General features: G+C 42.9%; 1 protein-coding gene and 1 pseudogene across 2 annotated transcripts in view; one reads left to right on the forward strand and one right to left on the reverse strand.

The window, feature by feature from the left end:
- LOC307050847 (large ribosomal subunit protein uL6-like) overlaps positions 1–8,511 on the forward strand; it is a 34,649-nt pseudogene extending 26,138 nt beyond the window's left edge. Inside the window, exon 3 of the transcript in view lies at positions 7,921–8,511. The product of the transcript in view is annotated as a large ribosomal subunit protein uL6-like (transcript). The remainder of the gene's footprint in view (positions 1–7,920) is intronic.
- Positions 1–23,130, reverse strand: part of FOXN3 (forkhead box N3) — a 238,618-nt gene that overhangs the window by 67,707 nt on the left and 147,781 nt on the right. The window lies entirely within an intron of this gene.

Consider the following 23,130-nt stretch of genomic DNA (forward strand, 5'->3'; position numbering starts at 1 on the left):
GCAGATGGGAGGGATCCGCTCAGGAAGGCCAAGGGCCTTGGCTTTGCGGCCTGGAGTCTAACCAAAGTAGCTACTGGCTTGATCAGCCTCTCATGCCTAGAAGTTCTGCAGTGAAAGAGAGGATACAACACCACGATCAATAGTCTTTGGACAAAGGTAAGGCCGCTGATGCCATGAAATCACTAGTCCAAAACACAAGTGTCACAGAAAGCAATGCTTTGTATATCACACCACATGGTTTGCTCATATGTCTGTGTACCCCTAATCTCCCCTAGGGGACTGTGAACCTCTCCAGGGCAGGGATAATGCCCCTTGCATTTCTATATCCCAGGCATCCAACACAGTGCCAGGCACAGCGCACTCAGAAATGTCTGCTGAATGGATAACCCCTTACCCCGTTCCGTTTCTTTCTCCACTGGCTTCTCACCCACTAACTTCCTCTGTGAAACTGATTTCCAGTGCCAGCATTACTGGCTGCGTGACCTTGGGCAAGTCACTTCACCTCTCTGTGGGTCATTTCCCCCCCACCATGGGGTTGAAAATAGTATCTACTTCATAGAGTATTTGGGATTAAATATATTACATACATGCCTGGCACAAAAGAAGCACTATTAGAGTGTTACTTACTGTTGTTATTTTGATGACCACTTTTTTATTTAGTAGATTTTTTTGTTTTTCATCTGTTTCCCTCACGAGGCTCCACGAGGCAGGGATTTGTGTCTGTTTTCTTCACTGATGAATCCCAAGCACCAAGAACTGTGCCAAGCCCCAATAAATATTTATCAAATGAATAGATGAACTTAAGTGCTTAGATCGTAATGGCCACATCTTCCCTTATGTTAAATTGTATAAACATCCTTACAATGTTCTGCCTTGTCTCCCAATGTAGATGAAAGTTCTCTACTTTTTGTTGAAAATAATAGCTTCCATTTATAAAGTACTTTCACATCTATTTTCTCATTTGAGCCTCCCAACAACCCCGTAATAAATTCCCATGGTGTCTACTGGAGTAGGACATGCCCAGCATCTCTGCAAAAGTATCAGGACTCGAGGTTGATGGTAATGACGGTAATGTCCCACCTCATCTCACCTGTGAAAGGCCATTTATTACTTGATGAGGAGGAGCAAGGTTGCCTCATATTTTTGCATTGATTTACCTTGGGGTGGTTTTACTGTTGTTGTTATTCTACTGAACAAAAAAGAATACTTGTTTTTATTTGCCATCTTCCCAACTGCTATTTTACAATATATATTTTTTCTTTCCAGTTAAAAAAATAGTACATGTTCATTGTAGGAAATTTGATTTAAAGAAAGAAGGGTTGGGAATTCCCTGAGGGTTCAGTGGTTAGGACTCTGCGCTTTCACTGTAGGGGGCGTGGGTTCGATCCCTGGTTGGGGAACTAAGATGCAGCACAGCCAAAAAAAAAAAGAAAGAAAGAAGGGTATGAAGAAGAAAACTGAAACTACCCACAACCTGATTTTATGTTAGTACTTGCTTCTTAGGAAGTATTTGAAGCAAACTATTACTGTCTTGTAGAAAGATGTTAGCATGGCTTCTTGGTCACAGTGAATTCTGGGAGTCAAGAGCAGTCAGGCCTGGGGAGGGGGTGGCAGGGAGGTGGCAGGAGCTAAGAAGCCTGAGAGGGAGGGTGGCTGAGGATGAAAAGGAGTAGACTGGGTCCAGGTCCAAGTGGTGGGGAAGGGGCAAGGTGGGGGTCGGATCTGATCTGCTGGCAGCGTGGAAGGTGTGTCCTTCACGGTTCACGGTTCCGACGACTAGAGTCTTGTTAGAGCAGGATGTGGGCACCACTCCCTGAGGATTAAGAGCTGTTGAGAAGGTCCCAGCCAGAGAGTCAGGGTGCTGGGGCCCTGGAAGGGACAGACACAGAACCCTCACATCTGGAGTCAGAAGTAGGTCAAGAATAGCATGGCCGCCGTATGTGGTACTGCTTTCTGATCCATGTCGCCTACTTAGGGGTGCCTCTGAGCTGGGGCATGGGACAGATGTGCTTGTTCTACAATCTTCCCAGGCTGGGTAGGTGGGAGTAGGGGGACAGTGATGTAATTGATTTCTAGGTCTGCTCAAATCCATTGGCTGGGGGCCGCAAATTATTGGCTACTAAATTTATATTTGAAATAACTGGGAGGAGGCCAAGATAGAAGCAGGTGATAGCAGTCACTTCAGAGACAGGTGAGCTCAGTGTTGCAGGAAAGTGTGAACTGAAGTCTCAAGAATCCTACCTGCCCTTAGGTTGTAACGTCTCCTAATTGTATCTGGGCCAGGTCTGGAAAAAGTCAAAGGGGCTACTCACGGCAGCCATAAAAGGTCCCTACCGTACTGTACATTTCCGTATCTAGGCTGGCTTCCAGTTTCTGACCAGCTAGAGACATGGGCTGAGACCAGAAGGTTCGTATAAGCCAGAATCTGAAAGTCAGTTCTTTTAAACTGCTCATCTGTAGGATGATATGTCTGAAACTCATTTTATATTTTTCATACACAAACTGTTCACATACACATAGTCCATCCTGTATATAGTATCACTGACAACCAATAGATCCCATGTGCTTTAATCAATAACATTACTGCCTCCGCTGTTACAGGAAACTATGAACTGTTGTGATCTTCTATCCTTGTTTCAATCCATATAAACCAGGGCAAGAACAAACAGGACCCCAAATTATATAACCTGGAAGGATTATATAACAAAGGTCCTGATGCACCTTTAACTGTATCTGTGCCAAGCAGGGCTGAAAGACCACATCTTTTCAGAAGTAACACGAGCTGCCGAGAGGTGTGCAAACCATCTTTCAATATTGGTTTAACAAATCCCACTTGCTCACTATCAACAAAAGTCTCTGCTCTTCTAACCTTGTTTTTCCACAGCACTGGATGAAGCAACCCTATTTCAGGGTGACAGTTTGTTAAAGTGACAGCGCACCAGCACTTAGAATGCGTACAGGAAGATGGAAGATGAGAGTGTCAATTTCTCTGAGAGGCTGGTCTCCAGCTCCCGGCAATGATCATGTCATAAGGGCTGCTAAAGCCACTTCTGGATTTCAAAATGGCAGGACGCTGATCACTGGTGACGGGAAGCATTTGCACGGGGAGACTTTTGAAAGCCACACAGCATGTCTTTGTTGGAGGAACCCAAGAAACAATCACAGTAACAACAAAAAATAACAATAACAAACTCCCCTTCCTTTCAGAGTGTGCTGTCAAGCAAAATGATTCCTCCCCGTGTCCCCTTTACGTCTTCCTGATAGAAATTACATTCCAGGGCACCCAACACAAAGGACACTCACGCAAGCAATGTGCCTTGTAAGTGACATTCCTCGGAACCTTTAGGAGAGAGATTGATTTAAAGCTACCATGATGGCGTGTGTGCACTGCTACTGCCATAATGAATCTACCTGGCGTCCTGCACTCGAGATTTAAACCAAGCCTGGAAAGATGAAATCTATGGAAACAACATTAGTGGCTCTATTCCACCGGGCAGAGGGACAGGAAACTCAGAATGAGGCTGAAAGTGCAACTTGTGGTGTCTGAGGTCATATAATAGCTGCTGATTTTTATAAATTCTACCCTCTGCAACACGTGGGTCGGACGGTCAGTGAATGAACCTGTGAGCTGGAACTTCCCATCCACTTGAGGCTGGGGTGGATTTTAGTTTTCAATGACACAGAGTAAAACTAAATACCCTTGGGTCTTTCATTTTAAAGATGCATAAACTTATTCTTTCAAATCCCTTTCCTGAAGGTCAACATGTTCCCCTTGTTTGCTTTTTTTTTTTTTTTTTTGCATTATGCGGGCCTCTCACTGTTGTGGCTTCTCCCGTTGCAGAGCACAGGCTCCGGAGGCACAGGCTCAGCGGCCATGGCTCACGGGCCCAGCCGCTCCGCGGCATGTGGGATCTTCCCAGACCGGGGCACAAACCCGTGTCCCCTGCATCGGCAGGCGGACTCTCAACCACTGCGCCACCAGGGAAGCCCTGCTTTTTCTTTTTTAAAGTGCCTCTTCTTTCTTCCCCCTACCAGCCCCCTACCAGAGTCTAAAGGCATAAGTTAAAATGCTGTGACCCAAAAAAAACTTTCCGAAGTCAGAACCACAGACTTTAGAGTCCCTGTAGAAATCTTAGAGGTCTGGATGTGAGATTTAAGATCTGAATTCAAGTCCTGACTCTGTTACTAGCAGAGTGGTCTTGGATGGGTCACGTGATACTTCTTTCTAGGGCAGTTTATCATGTGGCAGGAGGAAGAGTTGGTATAAATGAACTCGGAAGTCTTTTGCCCTAGAACCCTTTAATTCCCATCTACTGCATTTTTCTAATGGGAACCACGTCACAGTCGGCTGTGCCTGCTCACTCCACCCTCTGTCACCAGCTCACTGTCCTCCATGTAGATCCCAGAAACCTCAGCCTAAAGACCAGAAAACCGAGGAGCCCCTCTGATGATCAAATTCCCCCTGCAAAGACCACCTATTAGCCACCGATGTGACCTCAACAGGCACAAGTGAACCTCCCTGACAGACTGTAGAATCCAAGTCAGATTCCACGAGTAGAGGGCCCGGTATAAACTAGGTATGTTAGTTCCTAGGGCTGCCATAACAAAGAACCACAAACTGGGTGCTTAAAACAACGAGGTCCAAAATCAAGGTGCTGGAGAGCCATGCTCCCTCTGAAACTCGTAGGAGAGAACGCTTCCTTGCCTCTTCCAGTGCTGGTCACCCATCCTGGCACCCCTTGGCTTGCAGCTCCAATCTCTGCCTCCATCATCTCATGGAGTTCTTCCCGTGTGTGTCTGTGTCTAAATTTCCCTCTTCTAATAAGAACACCAATCACAGGGGATCAGGGCCCACCCTAGTGACCTCATCTTGATGACAAGACATAAACAGATTCCATCTGCAAAGACCCTATTTCTAAATAAGATCACATTCCCAGGTACCGAAGGGTGGGTTAGGACTTCCAACATATCTTGGGGTGGAGGGTGCAATTCAACCCCTAACGCTAGGTAGGTAAGCACACTTTGAAGTCTTAACTCAAGTGCACAAATGAATGAGGGGATGACAAAAGCCCACTTTAGGTAAAGTGGAAGGAAAAACATAAGTGGAAAGACATTATGGTTCTAATGGTCATATGGGGAAAAGATGCTTATTTTCAATGGTTGGGCAGGTGAGCGCTGATGAGGAAAGTGCTGTTCTCTCTTCAGTCCAGCCCTACGTGCTCTGTGCTATGTTCCCTGGACGCGCCTATGCTTTTACCTCTCGGCCCACCCATTGCCAGCAGTGCCACCCTACCCCCAGCTGCTGAAATCCTCCTACCTCTTGAAGCACCAGCTCAAATTTCACCAGCAGAAAGCCAAGTTACCTGCATCTGACCTTTGATGGCATTTTGTCTGCTCCTTGGTGACCCCTGAACTATGGTCATTTGTACCCTCTCTGCCTACCACTCCTTGAGAGCAGGGATCATTTCTTACTCAATCACTGCACTCACAGTAGGTGCGTGTAAATACTTGCTAAAGTAAACCAGCAGGAAGATAAGAGGAGAATGGAAAATATCTGCTGTTTTGAAAACTTCACCATGGAGAGGGACCTTTGAAACCAGGGGCTGTTAGAACCCTGTGGCTTATTGATTCCCCCACTGAATCTCTGTGACCTCTACTACCGTGCCATATTTCTTGGAAATCATAAGAAAGGCAGAAAAATAAGCCAACCAATGAAAGCAAAGAATGGGAGCTCTTTTGATGCAGAAGAGATTCTCACTGACCCTCTGAGAACTCATCTCCTTGACCAGTCATCATCATCTGTCTACAACAGAAGAAAAGTCCCCCTTGGCCTAAGTTTCAGGCCCCCCGACACACAATTATTTGGCAAATAACTGTTGATAGGCAACTGAGAGCATGCAGCAGTGCCTACAGCACCTTTTTGTAAATATCTGGTATTACCAACAGCTTGCAGAAAATGCAAGTTTATTTTTTATAAATATCTATTTATTTGGTTGCAACAGGTCTTAGTTGCGGCACGTGAACTCTTAGTTGCGGCATGCATGTGGGATCTAGTTCCCTGACCGGGGATCAAACCCGGGCCCCCTGCATTGGGAGCGTGGAGTCTTAATCACTGCACCACCAGGGAGGTCCCGGAAATGCAATTTAAGTGAATGCTGTCGGCACGACAGTGGATTGAAGTTCATCAAAAGGCTTCTGTTGGTGAGTGCCAATCTGCTGGGGTAAGAGCCTGTATAATGTCCCTGACACTTTGATGACCCTAACAGGTCTTTCTTCTGCTGGGAAGTACAGGAGTGATACTGAAGACCTGATATGTTTACACCTTTGTGCTCAGCCTAAATCTCTTTGTTCAGCTTCTTTTAGAATCAAGCAAGTCAAACCAGTAACTTGGTCGAACATTTTTATTCATTAAGACCTGAATTCAGGATTTTCTTTTCTTCTGGTAGTAAATTATACAGCTGCTTAAAAGTATACCTAAAAATTGACCATCTGAAGGGACTTCTGCTTCCAGGAAATGGAATAGACATACTTTTCCCTATTCTTCCCACCAAACACAACTAAAAATGATGGACATTAAATATAAGACAAACATAAGAAGACTCTGAAAGGTAGAGAGAAGAAAGCAGACCAACTAAGGACCGTATAAAAAAGGCAAGGTGGGCTTCCCTGGTGGCGCAGTGGTTGAGAGTCTGCCTGCCGATGCAGGGGACACGGGTTCGTGCCCCGGTCCAGGAAGATCCCACATATCGCAGAGCGGTTGGGCCCGTGAGCCATGGCCGCTGAGCCTGCACATCTGGAGCCTGTGCTCCACAATGGGAGAGGCCACAGCAGTGAGAGGCCCGCGTACAGCAAAAAAAAAAAAAGGCAAGGTACAGACCAAATTAACAAAATATTAGTAAATATAATTCAGGAATATTTAAATAGAATTATATACTGTGACTAAGTGGGGTTTATTCCAGGGATGGAAGACTGGTTCAGTATTCAAAAATCAATCAAAGTAATCTACCATGTCAACAGGCTATAGATGAAAAATCATATGATCATATCAACTGATGTAGAAATGGTATATGAAAAATACATCTAATCATGATAAAAATGCCCAGCAAACTAGAAATAGAAGGGGTCTTACCCAACTTGTCAAGGAGCATCTATTAAAAAACCCTACAGCTAGCATTATGCTTAATAAGGAAAGACTGAATGCTTTCCTCCCTATGATTGAGAACAAGGCAAGGATGTCTGCTCTCACCACTCTTATTTAACATAGTGTTGGAAGTTCTAACCAGTGAAATAAGGCAAGAAAGTGAAATAAAGGCATATGGATCAAAAGGGAAGAAATAAAACTGTCTTTATTTGCAGACTGTCTACATAGAACTTCCTACGGAATATACAAAAAACCTTCTAGAACTAAAATGTACATTCAGCAAGGTCTCAGAATACAAGATAAGCATACAAAATCAACTATATTCCTATATGTTAGCAATAAATGAATGGATACCAAAAATTTAAAAATAATATCATTTACAATTGTTCAAGAAAAATGAAATACTTGGGTGTAAATATAACACGTATAGGACTTATATGTTGAAAACTACAAAAATGCTCATAAAAGAAATCAAAGAAGATCTAAACAAACAGAGAGGTATACCATGTTCATGGATTAGAAGACTCAACATAGTAAAGATGTCATTTGTCCTCAAACTGATATATAGGCTTAATGCAATTCTTATCAAAACCTCAGCAAGATTCTTTTGTAGATACAGATGAGATTATATATATTATACTATAGTTTTGCAAGATGTTACCACTGGGAGAAACAGAATTTCTCTGAATTACAATTGTTTTACAGCTCCATATGAATCTACAATTATCTCACAAGGTTTGTTAAAAATAAAAACTGTTCTTTGCTGCATTTACTGTGAGGATAAAGACCATTCTCAGCAATCAGACTGCAGACATTCCAGAAAATGCTGACCTCACACAATTACTGTGTGAAGGGCCACACAATTACTGTGAAGGGAACCAGAAGAGCCTTTTGGAGGGACTTCAATCATACCAATGTAGAACTCAGTTTCCTTGGAAACAAAAGAAAGAGGCTCCAGGTTGACAAATGGTGGGGATACAGAAAGAAACTGGCCACTTTTCGACTACCTGTATCATGTACAGAACATGATCAAGGGCATTATGTTGGGTTTCCATTACAAAATGAGGTCTGTGTATGCTCATCTCCCCATCAATGTTGTTATTCAGAACAGGTCTCTTGTTGAAATCTGAAATTTCTTGGGCAAAAAATAGATGCTCCGGGTTCAGGTGAGGCCAGACATCATTTGTTCAGTACCTCAAGACCAGAAAGGTGAGTTAATTCTCAAAGAAAATGACATTGAAATTGCATCAAATTCAGCTGCTTTGATTCAGCAAGCCAAAACAGTTGAAAACAAGAATATTAGAAAAATTTTAGATGGTATCTACATCTCTGCAGAAAGACCAGTTCAGCAGGGGATGAATAAGATTTAAGTTATCTAGCTACAGAAACAACAAGATGCCAGATGATTCCTAAGACCTCTCTGTGATATTTTAAAGAGGCACTAAAAGCCCTGTATTGATTTGGGGGAAGACAAACAAAACCAGAAAACCCCAAAGGAACAAAACATGACCACCCCTCCCCTTAATGTCTTCTTCTCATACTGAGAACTAGTGAAGTGCAAAAAACGACTAATAGAGTAGGATACCTTGATCACTCTATTCCTTTATCCCATTTATAATTCTTTGTAGCACTCATAACTGTACAACGTTACATTATATCACATTTGGTTATCTGTCCATCTGTCTGTCCTATTTGTCTGTCTTGTTTCCCCCACTGAAATGGAAGCTCCATGTGGGCAGGACCTCTGTCTTGTTCACGCTCTAGCACATTCTATAAGTACTAAAAAAAAGTTGCTGAATGACTATGAGGAACTCAAGTCATATGCCTTTTTCTTTCTTTTTTTTTTTTTTTTTGCGGTACGCGGGACTCTCACTATTGTGGCCTCTCCCGTCGCGGAGCACAGGCTCCGGACACGCAGGCTCAGCGGCCACGGCTCACGGGCCCAGCCGCTCTGCGGCATGTGGGATCTTCCCGGACCGGGGCACGAACCCGTGTCCCCTGCATCGGCAGGCGGACTCTCAACCACTGCGCCACAAGGGAAGCCCCATATGCCTTTTTTAGATAGAGCATTTCCAACTGCCTAACTTCCCCCAGATCCCTTCTCCCGTAAGCACCTGCTCTTCAGCATTACCCACCAGCAGGACAATCTCTTAAATCAGTTTCACTGAACCTTTAGTCTTCAGCTCCACTCTAGACCCTTCCCAAGTCCCCACCTTCTGTACTCATAGCACCAGAACAGCCCAGTCTTGGGAATCATTTCCAGGGGTCAATTTCAATCTAGGGTGCTGGAACTTCCTTTGAGGCATGTGGCTTTAGGCAGTATCAACGGTCACTCTGTTTACCTGGTCCATACAGCAAGAACATGCTCCCTAATCCCAGCCCTGCTTCTTGATTGGGTCAATTTGATGTACCTCTAATTTAATTTGCACCCAGATCCTGGGGATGTCTGGAACTAATCTGATGATCTTTAAACTATTATGTTTTCCATGTATGTCTCAGCTGCCAATATCATATAGGGGGACTTTAATGTGAAATAATAACTTTAATTGCCAGTGGCTTCTACCTTCTTACCATATTCCTCATTATTACAGTGCTGGGAACAGACAAGTGTTTGGCAGCCTAGGGGACACACAGCCATTGCCGCCAGCCAGACAGTGGCTTTAGGGGTCAGCTGGGCAGTCCTTCGGTTACACAGAGAACTACAGGATGTTTTATTTTGTCTGTTCTATTCAGAGAATATATCCCAAGCACCTAGTGTGCAGTGGGTGCTCAATAAGTGGCTGTGGGTTGAATGAATACACCAAAATCTTGGGAATCTCTAAGTTAGTGTACAGCGGCATTTCTTAGCTTAAAACCTGATAATGAACATCAATAACATGGCATTTACTGAACTACATCTAGAATGTGAGTGAAACGTATCAATTTCTAAATGGTTTGGGGGGAGGGAATTATAAATTAAAATTCTTGCTATTGGAAGAGTTCTAGCTTACTACCCTTGCTGCCATGGAAATGACAAATAGACAACATAATTACAGACTGCCAGTAATTAACATACACCCAGCTAGAGCAAACATGAAAATTTAAAATGAACAATTATATACTAAAAAAGAGACTGCGAATGATCCACTGGGGGAAAAGGCAGAAATCTATGAATGAGATGGTGTTAAACAGTCAGATGTAATTCACTCTACTTTCCTCCTCCCTAAGAGCTTTGCCAGCCAGGCGCAGTGACTTTTTCCTGTCAAGCCAGTGGAACCAGAGCGCTGAATTGGTATCTCCAAGCGGGCAATTTTCCTAGTTGTAAATAACCAGCAGCTTTGTGGGAATCAATTAGGAAGCTCCCATTTCTTCTCGATGAGTCTTATTTCACTCTATCCATCTTCCTTCGTTAATTTCTTAAGTTGGGTTTAAGGGATGCAGAGAGAAAGATTATTTGTTTTGATCTCTCAGACTTCTTGGGGGAGGCAAGGTGAGGAGAAGAGTTTTCAGATCTTTCTCACTAAAAATTCAAGTAGAATACTTTCAAATCACTCTCCCTTTTCAAGGCCCGAAAACTGGATGGGCATTGAAACTACACGGGCATTATGTACTATGTCTAGCAACAGAGGCTTAAAGCCTGTAAGAAAATGATGGTCACAAGACAAATGAAATCAATGTAGGTGCAAATCAACGTTTATTGCAAAGACGCAGATGGTCTGCAAAAGTCACAGTCTCATATAACATGGTCATCTCATGAATCAATTGTTTAGTCTTAGCCCATGGCCCTACTGTCACTCGTTGGGTTTATGGTGATGGCAATAATAGTCCTGATCAGAACAATGACACTAATACTAGAAGTTGTTAATTACTGAAAACCTGTCATGTGCTCGATACTTTACTAGGTTCTTTCTATTGCTCAGAACAGCCTGGCAACATCAGTATTATTATTCCCATATTATAGATGAGGAAACTGTGGTCCAGAGAGGTTTGCATGGCTTGCAAATTCTGGAGCCAAGAAGATTTGAACCCAGGTCAATGTCTAGAGAACTAGTTGATCCCAAAGATAATCTTGTTCCACGATGCCATGTTCTCTCTTTTGTTCAACCAGCAAAAACTGGTCAAGCCCCACTATTGGGCAGGTATTCCCCCTACTAAGTCTGAGGCTTTTTGAGGAACTCGGAGTGACCTCACCTCAACGACAATGGGGAGGAAGAAAGGGACCAGGTAAACAAAGTCGGCCTCCGCAGCTGACGCGGGGCCTTCTCCCGGGTACCCGGGCTTCTCAGTAAACATCCATCAGATCTCTCCCCCGGCTAAAATATTCCTAATTGTAGAACTCACTGGCACTTGGATCATTACCTCTTTGGAAAATGAGGTGCAGTAAGAAAAAGAAAAATTCAATGGGAAAAAAAAAAGAGCAGCGGGCAAAAGGAGGAAACATACAGAAAAAAATACAAATGGCCTTCAACCTCACTCAATTAAGGAAAGGAGCCAACAAAACGCCACTTTGCAACCCTATCTGTAGAATGTCCAAGACCAGAGGATACTTTAGTCCAGCCACACAGTGAAAAACTCCGGAGTCCCAAAAAAGGATAGCTCTATATGCATTGATACAGAAAGATCTTTATGATCAGAATAATGCATATGGTATGTCCCCGTCTGCATAAATGTGCACACATACTCAGGTGTGTAAAGGCATCGGCTATCAAATGACACCTAAGAAACTGATCATGCCGGTTACCTCTGGGAAGGGGGCCTAGAGCTGTATTTCTCTGACAGGAGGATGACAGTTTTCACTATATATCTTTTTGTACTTTATGATTTTTTTTTTTTACAACATATTAAAAAGAAAGGGAGAAACAAAGCGGAGTGATGAAGAGCAGGCAGTGACTCGCCTGGGGTCTCACAGACGGTCAGTGGCTGGGCCAGGCCCCCAGAACCCTGACAGCCCAGTGCTCTTTCCATGGCAGCAGCATCTATATAGACAGTCTGATTCTCTACACCTCACTCAATACTCGCCACCCACGATGATCACTCTTGGAGAAACTGCACCAATCTCCCCGGCTCCATGATTTTGTTAGTTAGCACTGACTGATAAGCCACAGTTTTCCAGTTAGTACCATCCCCCATATTACAGACAATGGAATCCTTTGAGCGATGAGTAGGGGATGACACTGGCTGGACCCGTCGGAACTCTATCCCTGTGACACTCTCTACTCAAAGTGATGCCCTATGGCTTGAAGTCCAACTAAAACATTTACATGGATTTTAGGTTTCTATATAGAAAAGTTCATGCTGAGCTTAAGTCCTCATGATGTGCACAAATATTACTCAATATGGATTATTCCCAGCAAATTTTCCACTTCAGGCCAACGTGTAACCAGCCACTTCCCTATTAACCACCTACTGTCCTCCCTACATACCCATGAGGCATCAGCTGTCAGCTTGTAGAGATAAAGCCCAAACCTAGCACCATGGTTGGCTCTGCATTTTGGAGTCAGCCAGAACAAGTGACATGACAACAGGTGACGCACTGTCCTTCCAGCCTCAGTTTCCCCATCTATAAAGTGGAGACATCAGTGTCTAAGGGAAGAACCAGAAAGTCTGCTGGTGCTACGGAATCAGTAACTGGAGCTACTCATACTGTGGATTCCTTTTGCCCAGCTAAGCAATAGGCAGTCGACTATAAATTGCTTTTGGGGGTTCCCCTCAGAAACCCAAGTTCTGGAATATGCATTCAGATTCCTGCAGAAGTGTGGGGGGCATCACTGAAGGCTGCATGAGGAGTCAGGGTCGCCGTCCTTCTCACAAAAATACACAAACACAGCCCTACTGCAGGTGTCAGGTCCATTCACACCGAGCCTCCTTCTCTGGAGCTGCACCTTCCCTCGCCCACGGGGAGAGCCCCTGGTTGCCATGATTCACGTCATGAGACGGCTCTCCTGGACCAGCTGACTGGACTGGGGGGGGGTCACATGACTACAATTGTTCCAATCAGAATTCCCATTGCTCCTGGGAATTGGGAACTGAGACCAAAAGATGGCGGGTCCACGGGGGCTGCTCTCTTCTACAGAGGATATTTAGCTTGAAAGCTACCGATGACCACTGACCACTTCATACACAACGTTAGAGAAAACACAGAGGACGCACAGAAAGAAGCAGTGAGGAGGTGAGTGCTGCTTGCGTTCTTGGCAGCCGTCTGGTTCCCAGTCCTGGTGCCTCCCAGCTACAAGCCTGGCCTTGGGGTCCTGAGACCCTTGGTACTGCCTCCAATAGGTCTCTATCTTTATATATATTTCTTCTTGAGCTAGCTGCTTTCTGTTACTTGCAACCAAAAGAGGCCTAAGGCATTCCTAATTCCATCTTTGCAGATCCCAATCAGCATTTCAGAACAGCCTGCAGATGGCACTTTCCATTCTGAGACAAAGAATTATTATTCTAAAAGTGCTGAATTGGTGCTATTACCTTTATTTTGCCTGATTGCATTACTCAAACAGAAAGAGCTATGAAGAATAATAACAATAAAGATACCATTAAAGTAAAATATTTGACACTCATAAGATTAAAAGCTGAATACAATCATCTTCTCATAATCATTGCAGGATATGCAGCACTTAATCAACAATTACACTGGGAAAATGCCCGAGACTTGATGCTTAAGTAGCAGGGAAAAGCAAAGGAGAAAGTCAGGAAATCACCATAAAAAGAGAAGGGGGTATTATCCAATCTAAATACTGCATGTATTATTATAAGAGTTCTACCTTTTCCTATCAATGCTATACAAAAAAATAATAATAATAAACAATCCAAGAATACACACCCTGAACCAAAACACTCTGGTGAAAGAGGTATTTTTAAAAACCACTTACAGTATTCACATAGTGGTGGCATAGTCCATTAATCAGGGTGCTTGTGTGTGTGTGTTTTTTAATAGCTTTATTGAGGTATGATTTACACTTTCTCTGTACAAGAGTTTCTTCAACCAGTCTTGCCCCCTGATGGGAGAGAGAAATGAAATGGTCCAAGCTGGAAACCAGAACCTGGTGGGGCAAGAAGCTGGGGTGAGGCCAATTCAGAAACAGGAGGAGACAAACCCTCCCTCCTAGGAGGTTGGGGGTTCACATCCCTGCAGAGTCACACAAGTGATTGTGAGGAAGTATGTATGTATTTTCACATACAGAACATCGTTTTTAAAAGGCAAAGTACAGATGCCATGTCAAAATATCTCACGACCAAGAGGAAACCTCTGAGCCACCTTGGGAAATGAGTAGCCATTTAAGACACCCACAATCTCTTTGGGCTAAGTCAGATTTCTACAACATGGGTTTTATTTTTAATGTTTTTTTTGAAGAGCTGATTCTTCATTCAGGATGCATACAATGAAAGCAGCACAAATACCCACACTGTATTATAAATAGCCTCTGTTAAGGAGGGCTGGGAGTATCACAACATATTTTAACCCAGATATAGTTTTGACAAACCCTGTATGTTCTTTCATAACCTCTAAGCATCAGCTTTGCTGTGTTATTTTATATGAATACATCCTTGATGGCTGCAGCGATAGACAATGAGGCTATGACTCCATGAACACATAATAATGCTGCCCTTTTCTTTTCTGAGAGGGTTTATTTTCCTTCTTCTACAGGTAAATGCAGGAAACCTGACATCATGGAATGCCACTGAAGTAGTAAATGATCAATGTCAACCACAATAATAGTGCTTCAAAAAAATGACCTCAACAATCCTACTTTTGCCATTTTCCATGACCTATGGAGGTGAGGGAGCGCCACGAATGGGCTCCTGCAACTCTGAGGGAGGAATCTAAACACAGCCGTGTCTGCCTGGCATCTGCCAATGGACCCATGTGAGCGCTCTCCCTGACATGTCTCAGTTCACATAAGAGCTCCCCTAAGTCCATCTTGCAGGAGAATGAAAACAGTAAAAAGCTATATTCAGCCCTGGCTACACAAGAAAATCTCTCTGCACTGATGCTAACAGAGATGCTCATAGAAAAAAGTTACAACAAGCCAACCTGCAAAATCCAACTCATTGTCAACTAGTAGAGACATGCAGTTAATCTTCACACCAAGTATCTAGAAATCCGATTTGTACAGAATTGAGGCAAAATCACCCTGAGAAACCAAGCAAAATGAAATCAAGTTTCAGCAAAAGACAAAGTATTTTCTTTGGCAGAAACAAATCATATTGGTACTCGTCTTTCCTGACCTTAAATCTGACCTTATAATACAAAGGCAACCCAAGGCAAGGTCCCCAAATAATCCAGGAGTCTTGAAATATTTTCCCTTGTCTACCCCATACCTACAAATGCCATCTACAAGTCCTTCTACGAGTCCTATCTTCAGGAAGCAAAGTCACACAGGAATCTGCCTATGGCTTAATATGTTCAGAGTTCACCTACCAACTGTCAGGAAAATCTTATCAAGTGTGAAGGGTATGAAAAGGCAAATTTACTAGACTTGTTTTAGGTTTGTTGTCTGATTTCCCATTAGGCTCTGGGCATGTGCTACTATGTAAGCTGACATATACATACACAAAAAGAAATCTGCCCTTCAGGATATGATGTGTATAAGAATTTCACTTCAGAGGAGACCACAGAGAAAAACACTTACCTTGTCTTCTTATAGCTACAAGAGTGAAGACTCCCCAGACTTAACTTTCTCCTTAAGATTATAGAAGAGGGAAACACACAAAAAGTTCAGATCAGGGCATGTGAAAACCCAGTTATCCTTCATACACATACAAAAATGTGTCAGAACAGCTTCCGGAGAGGGCTTTTGGCATGGATGATCAAACGTTAAAAACCAGAGGGGCCCTTCCGAATCGTCTAAGTCCAACTTCCTGACTTCAGGTAGGAAGTCAGGAAGCACTGAAGCACGTGCTTCCTAAATGAGCATGTGTGTGCTCATTTCCTTTAACTCATACTAACGGAGCACCTACCATATGCCAAGTACTGTTCTAAATGCTGGGAATACAGCAATGAACAAAGAAGAAAGTCCCGGCCTTAAGGAGCTGATATTCTAGGGGTGTGATGAGAAGATGGAAAATAATCAAGACTTATATTGTCAGGTGGATGGAAGTGCTATGGGATACACAGTAGGGGTTGCTGAATGAATTTCACAGATGGGCAAACTGAAGCTTCAAAAGTTGCAAAGCTAGTCTGAATTCAAAGCAGCAGCAGAACTGGATAACCTAAGTTCTGGGCTTTTTATGTTTTTATGCAGCAAAGGAATACCAAAACGTTAATAAATACAAAGAAAAAATTAAGTGTAATGCACACGCATCCTATTTTTGGAAGCACATGCAAAAGATACGCAGGTGGGCATCGGTCACGTTCTTCCTGTTTCCGTCTTTAGGATGCTGCACTGATCTATCGGCTGAGAGCTGACAATCTTCACCCTGCAACTCGAAATATCAAAGAAGTGTTCTGGGGCATAAAATACTCCAGGGCAAGAAATGTTTTCTTGTTTGACAGCAAGAAACAATATTCACTACAGGTTTCTCATTTCAAAATTTTTGGGGCTTTTAGTGCTTGAAAAAGGCACTGGAAGGAAAAAAAAGAAAGACGGAGAGAAACAGGAGCTTGGCTTTTCTCATCCCCGTCTCTTGAACTGGGTATCTCTTGCAGTATACATTTTCCCCCCATTTGGAGCGTCTCAGCCTCAAGATTACAAATCACTTGTGAAATAAAAGTAAAGAAGATTGTTTCATCCACCAGGGCCCTCATTTGGAAAAGCAGTTCCGTGAGAAAGAAGCAATTTTCAGGTAAAAGAGACATAATAGAATGCTTCAAAATTCACATTTCTCCCTCCTTCTCCCCCCAAAGTGGAGCTTTTCCCTGTGTGTGCTCTGTACGTGGCCTGGTTAAACACACATGCGCATGTGCGCGCGCGCGCGCGCGCGCACACACACACACACACACACACACACACACAAACTCTGGAGGAGCCCAGCAGGGAAGGGGGCCCCCTGAGACACACGGTAAGCAGCAAGGGGACAGAGCCCCACCTGCCCTAACCCCTCCGCATGCTGCAAGCCTACAGGCGCCCTCTCTGAGCGCTCAGGATCAGAGCGCGAATTCCAGCAGGCCAATGACTTACATATCTGATTTAAAAAATGATCATTTTGGGGGTGTGGTGGCGGAGCCATGGCTAAAGGGTATGGGCTTTTTTTTTTTTTTTTTTTGAGGTGATAAGAATATTCTGAAATTAATGGTGGTGGTGATTGCACAACTCTGTGACTAGACTAAAAACCAGTGAATTGTATGGTATGTGAATTACACCTGAATAAAACTGTTACCGAAAAAAAGGTCAACATTTTCATCAACCCCAAAATATCAACAGTCTTTCCCATTACATTACCCTAATGGTAAGAGGCCACCGCTGAGAGCTGCTGTTCACAGTTTAATTGTTTTACATCTTTAAATTAAAAGATATACTTTCCCAGGGCATGATTTCCTCCAGGCCTGGGTGTCTGCACTACAGCAGATCAGAGGCCCATGAGGAACATACCCCAGGGCTGAGGTCCTTTACCCTGAAACGGTGTGTTTCCCATATTCCTATGCTCAGTGTTCTGAAGGCCCCAGTGAAGGGCAATTAGAGAGAGTGGGGAGAACCTTGGCTTAGTCCCTATCTCTTAACTCATTGTTTGGGGAATGGAGCTGCATAGCTGAAGAAAAGAGAAGGCAGGACATGGTTGAAAAAGCTCAAATCTGGATTACTGAGAAAATCAAATTAAATGAATAGTATCTCCTCTCCCAATTCATCCCTCCAATTTCAGGGTGTAGAATTTAGGGAGAGACTTCCTTCCTTCCACTCATCCAATATCCATCCACACAACTGTCCATCCATCCATCCACCCATCCTTCATCAAGAGTCTCCGGAGCAAAAACAGAGATACAAAATAAAATAACTTCTGTAAATTGCAAAGTGTATATAGAACTTAAGTATGATTATTGTAATCAAACCTGAAGGATATCCTTTTTACCTCTTTGCCCTCATATCCATGCCTGGGAACTAAGAAAACTTTGATGAGTAAAACCAAAAAAACTGGGTTATTAGTGGAGCTTTATGGAATCCAGGAGAGCTAGGAGAGGGCAGAGAAGAATTACTAGAAGGTGTCAAATTAGATCGTACTTCCAGGTTCAATTAAACAGACAATTCAGTAAGTTTATACCTTAGGCTTGAATTATGTTAAGGAGAGAGAAAAAGTTGTATAGTTCAAGGCCTCTGCTAAGAGTTTATGGTAAACAGCCATGTCTGACCACCTCTACTGCCAGCACCCTGGTCAAACTGCCATCACCCTCATGTGGATTATGACAGTAGCCTCTTAACTGAATTCCACTTCCACAGACCCCGCCACTTGCCCAGCTATTCTGTCCTCCACTCTCCAGGGTGATCTTTTGTTTGTTTGTTTGTTCTATAGTTTTTTAAAAAACTTTATTTTATATTAGAGTATAGCCGATTAACAATGTTGTGATAGTTTCAGGTGCACAGCAAAGCGACTCAGCCATACATGTACATGTATCCATTCTCCCCCAAACTCCCTCCAATCCAGGCTGCCACGTAACATTGAGCAGAGTTCCCTGTGCTATACAGTAGGTCCCTGTTGGCTATCCATTTTAAATACAGCAGTGTGTACATGTCAATCCCAAACTCCCTAACTTTTTTTTTTTTAATTGGGGTATAGTTGTTTTACAATGTTGTGTTAGTTTCTGCTGTACAGAGAAGAGAATCGGTTATACGTATACATATATCCCCTCTTTTTTGGACTTCCTTCCCATTTAGGTCACCACAGAGTACTGAGTAGAGTTCCCTGTGCTATAAAGTAGGTTCTCACGTGGAATCTAGAAAAATGGTTCAGATGAACCTATCTGCAAAGCAGAAACAGAGACACAGATGTAGAGAACTAACGTATGGACACCAAGTGGGGAAAGGGAGGTGGGATGAACTGGGAGATTGGGATTGACATATATCCAGAGTCATCTTTATAAAAGGTGTACCAGATTAAGTCTTGCCCCTCCTCAAAACCCTCCAACAGTTTCTCATCATAATTAGAATAGAACCCCAATCTCTATTTCATGATTTATGATGATCTGGCCTCTGCTTGTCACTCCCAATTCCTTTCCTACAACCTTTTGTCTTGTTCATACCTCTCCAGCCACATTGATATTACTGTTCTTTCAACAAGCCATGATTGTTCCTGCCACAGGGCCTTTGCACTTGCCCTCTGCCTAAAAAGCTCTTCCCCTACATGGTGACATGACTGGTACCTTCTCTTCATTTTGGTTCCTACATCAATTATTCAGAAAGGCCTTTCCTGGCTGCCTTCCCTAAAATAGCACCCTAAGACCACCACTCTATCCTTGCCTTGCTTTATTCTTATTTATGACAAGTATCCCCACCTGAGATCACACTACATATTCATTTCTCTATTTGTTTGCTTTCTGACTTCCCACTAAAATAGATATGTCACAGCGTAGAGACCTTAGTACTTATTCACTGCTGGTTTCCTGAGGGTCTGAGACTGTCACTAACGTACAATAGGCATTTTATAAATATGCAAATAGATGATTCTGATCTTAGTTCTACCCTCCACACTTCTGCATTTTAGTATTGTTTTGCTTTTCGTCAACAGAAGCAAATGATCTATAATCAGTGTCTAGAACAATTTTATAACTTCATTATTAATATTTTTCGCATCCCTATCTTCTCCCTTCCCTGATGGCTTGTTTTAATCAAAGGCAGCTTTCAGCTGATATGGGCCTAAGACCCTGAAAATGTAGCAACCGTTGTATTTACAGATATGATGCCCATGGGGAAGAAAGTCAAAGCTGAAACCCTAAGCATGTATCTATGTATAGTGCGCTATGTGGAACTTGTGGAAAACTGCCTGCTTTCACCTGTTGGGGAATTGATTGAAGTATGAAATCTACTCTACCCAGAGGAATAAAATTAAAACTTCCTTAACTGTAGAAATCATTTTGGCTTGAAGTAAAATGAAAAGGCAAAAACTTCAATTAAGTAAATCTCAAGAGCAAATAATCCAAGAAACCGGTGAATTTTTTAAAAAGCCATTCTAATGGTTTAAACAGCTTATTCAAGTGGTCTACTTTAAAATGCCAGGAATTCAACCTCTTGATTTAAGAGCTCTGGAATTCAAGTGCTTCAAATTGAGAAAATAATACACAAGTAAATGGTCGTAATTTCTTCTTTGTGCTTCCTGGCATTATATCCTCCAGATATACAGCTCTGTGCAGAGTCATCTTCCCTAAGTGCCTCGCATCTCTCACGGGAAAGTGGAAGCCAGGACAAACATCACCTTGCTTGAATACTGAACACCACTCCTTAGTTGAAATTATAAAGCTCTTGCCTTAAAATTACAAACAAGTGATCAAATAAATATTTCAGGGGCTCATTTAAATGAGCCTCTTGGGAGTCTGGACTCAGCAGATGGGCTGTATTCTCAAAAGCTTGCCACGGTGGAGAGGAAGGTATCTAGAAATTCCTGTGGACCCACATGGTGTATTTATAGAAGACCTGGGGCGGTCAAGGCCTCTGTTGCTGTCTTCCCTGTCACTGCTCCATCCTCCTCTCCCAAGCCCTTTCCCCTTTCATCTGACAGCGTCTTCACTTAGTTGGAATCACAGACACAGAGCTCCTCAGCTGAGTAATTCTTAGAACAGCGGCTGTCAGGTAAGGAGAATTTATTTACAAGCATTGCAGCCTTTGAAATGCTAGGAGAGCCACTCAACGATGCAGACAATAAATACCTTCCAGTAGGGATCTGTCCAAACAGATGCTGCCTTCTAGGAATGAAACAATAATTTCCCAATATTTCATGTAGACAGAGTCATCCTGCAAGTGGGACAATTACTACACCATGCATTTGGAAAGCATTCAGCAAGCACCTACTATCCGCCAGGGACTGTGGCTGTGGAGAAAGGTCTCACAGTCCCTGAATAAGATGCTTGGGAGAAACACATGATGGTACAATGCCATAAAGGCCCAGAGGTGTGCGGGACTACAGCAGGAACTTGGATAAAATCCGACCGCTGCCAAGGAGGGCAGACTAATTCGGAAGTCAGCCGACTATAGCCAGCCCATGGGCCAAATCTGTCCGTTTCTGTATGGATGCCCTATGAGCTGACGATGGCTTATATATTTTTTAATTATTGAAAAAAAAAGAATATTTTGTGACATGAATATTATATGAAATTCAAATTTCAGTGTCAGTAAATAAAACTTTACAGGACACAGCCAGAGTTTAGAAGCTGTAAAACCTAACTGTGTGATCTGCAGAGTTTACAATATTTACTGTCTGCTCTTTATAGAAAAAGTGAGCTGACTCCTCCAGTCCATTGGACTAATGCAACTGAGCAGGACTGAGGTTTTTTGTTTTTAAAAGATATAAATGTATAACTAACTCCAGTGTACTGTGTGATGGTTAGCAATGAGACACTTTTGAGAGAATCCACAAAGACATCTGTTAGTTACAATGTAAAACAAAACAGCCTTTGATGTCTCCTAGACCAATGCTCACATTTTGCAGGTGAGGAACTGGACCCCAAGAAGTCAAGTTACTCTGCCAGGCCCATAGGGAATGGCACAGTCAAGAAGAAAGTGTCCTTGCTGTCCCCAAACTCATATATGTCCCATCCTGCTAACTGAAAGAAAAAAACAAAAGATCTTTACTGAGAACTATCTAAAAAAAATAAAATTAGGCTTTGAAAGGGCTAGATTTATATTTTTCCTAACTAAGCGCCCCTACTTGAGAACCTCCTTAGAACGCACCACCTCCTCCTTCTCTAACCTCTGATCTTCTTCCCACTATACTCTCCACTTCCCAGACGCTTCCTGCAGCCCCGTCACACCTGATAAAGGCACGGTCCCGAAATACGTCCTAGGCCATCCAACCTCACTCACAAAACCATCCCATCTGCCTGGGATCCTTTTCTTAGTTGTCTGATCCATCAGGTCCCCTAATTCTAATGTTTTTGGGGTCTCCAAGCTTTCCAAGGCCTACAAAAATGAGACCTGAAAAGCAAACTCACTGCAAAAGCACCTTGTAAACTTAAAGAAAAAAAAAATCACTTAAACGTCTCTAAAAATAACATTATACTAACCAGTCCAGAGCATAGTTTATATATAATGATATTTAATGTGGGAGGAGGTAGGTGTACCTTGTTAGTTTAGTAGGATAGAGGGGGCTGACTTGAGCTAAACAAACACTTAAGATGTCCTGCTGTCCTTCTATATAAAGACCCCACCTGACTGCCATGTCCTTTATGAAATGTTTCTTCATTTTCAAGTTATTTTTTTGTGTTCTAATAGAATGTGCTATTTTCGATTCATAAAATCATTTCTAGGCACAAATCATAGACTATACCTACAGAATACTACTGATATGCTATGAGAAGCACGAAGTCGTCTGAATATATGGCCTTTGACCTTGACGCATTTACAAACGCGGGGACGGAGGTCATAAAACAACTCAAAGGCATAAAGTAGCTTTGTGATACACGAGCTAAGAATTCAGACAGGGTTGGTTGAAAATGTCGGGGAAAAGTCCTTTGGAAGTACTGTATGTTGAACAGCAACCATTTACTGAGTGTCTATGAGGCGTCATTTACATGCTTAGTCATTTGAATCGTCCCCTTTACTCTTTGTAACAGCCTCACAAAGTAGTGATCCTTATACCCACTTAGCAGATGAGGAAATGGAGGTTAAGCAACTTGACAAAGGACACTCAGCTAATAACCTGGTGAACTACAAGCCAAACCCAGGCTACAGAGCCTAGGACTACTTTTATTACATGAGCTTCTCAAACTGGGTCATCTGCTACCACCCACACTCCACCCCTGACATGTGATGGTATTTGAAAAGCCAAGATGAAAATGATACCTGAGCCTCCATTTTACATGCAACTTGAGGGAGAGTTAAAAGTAAACAAAAACACTGTTACTAGACTAAATACACAGATACAGCATGAAC

Source organism: Hyperoodon ampullatus (assembly GCF_949752795.1).
Source record: "Hyperoodon ampullatus genome assembly, chromosome: 3".
Taxonomy (NCBI): Eukaryota; Metazoa; Chordata; class Mammalia; order Artiodactyla; family Ziphiidae; genus Hyperoodon; species Hyperoodon ampullatus.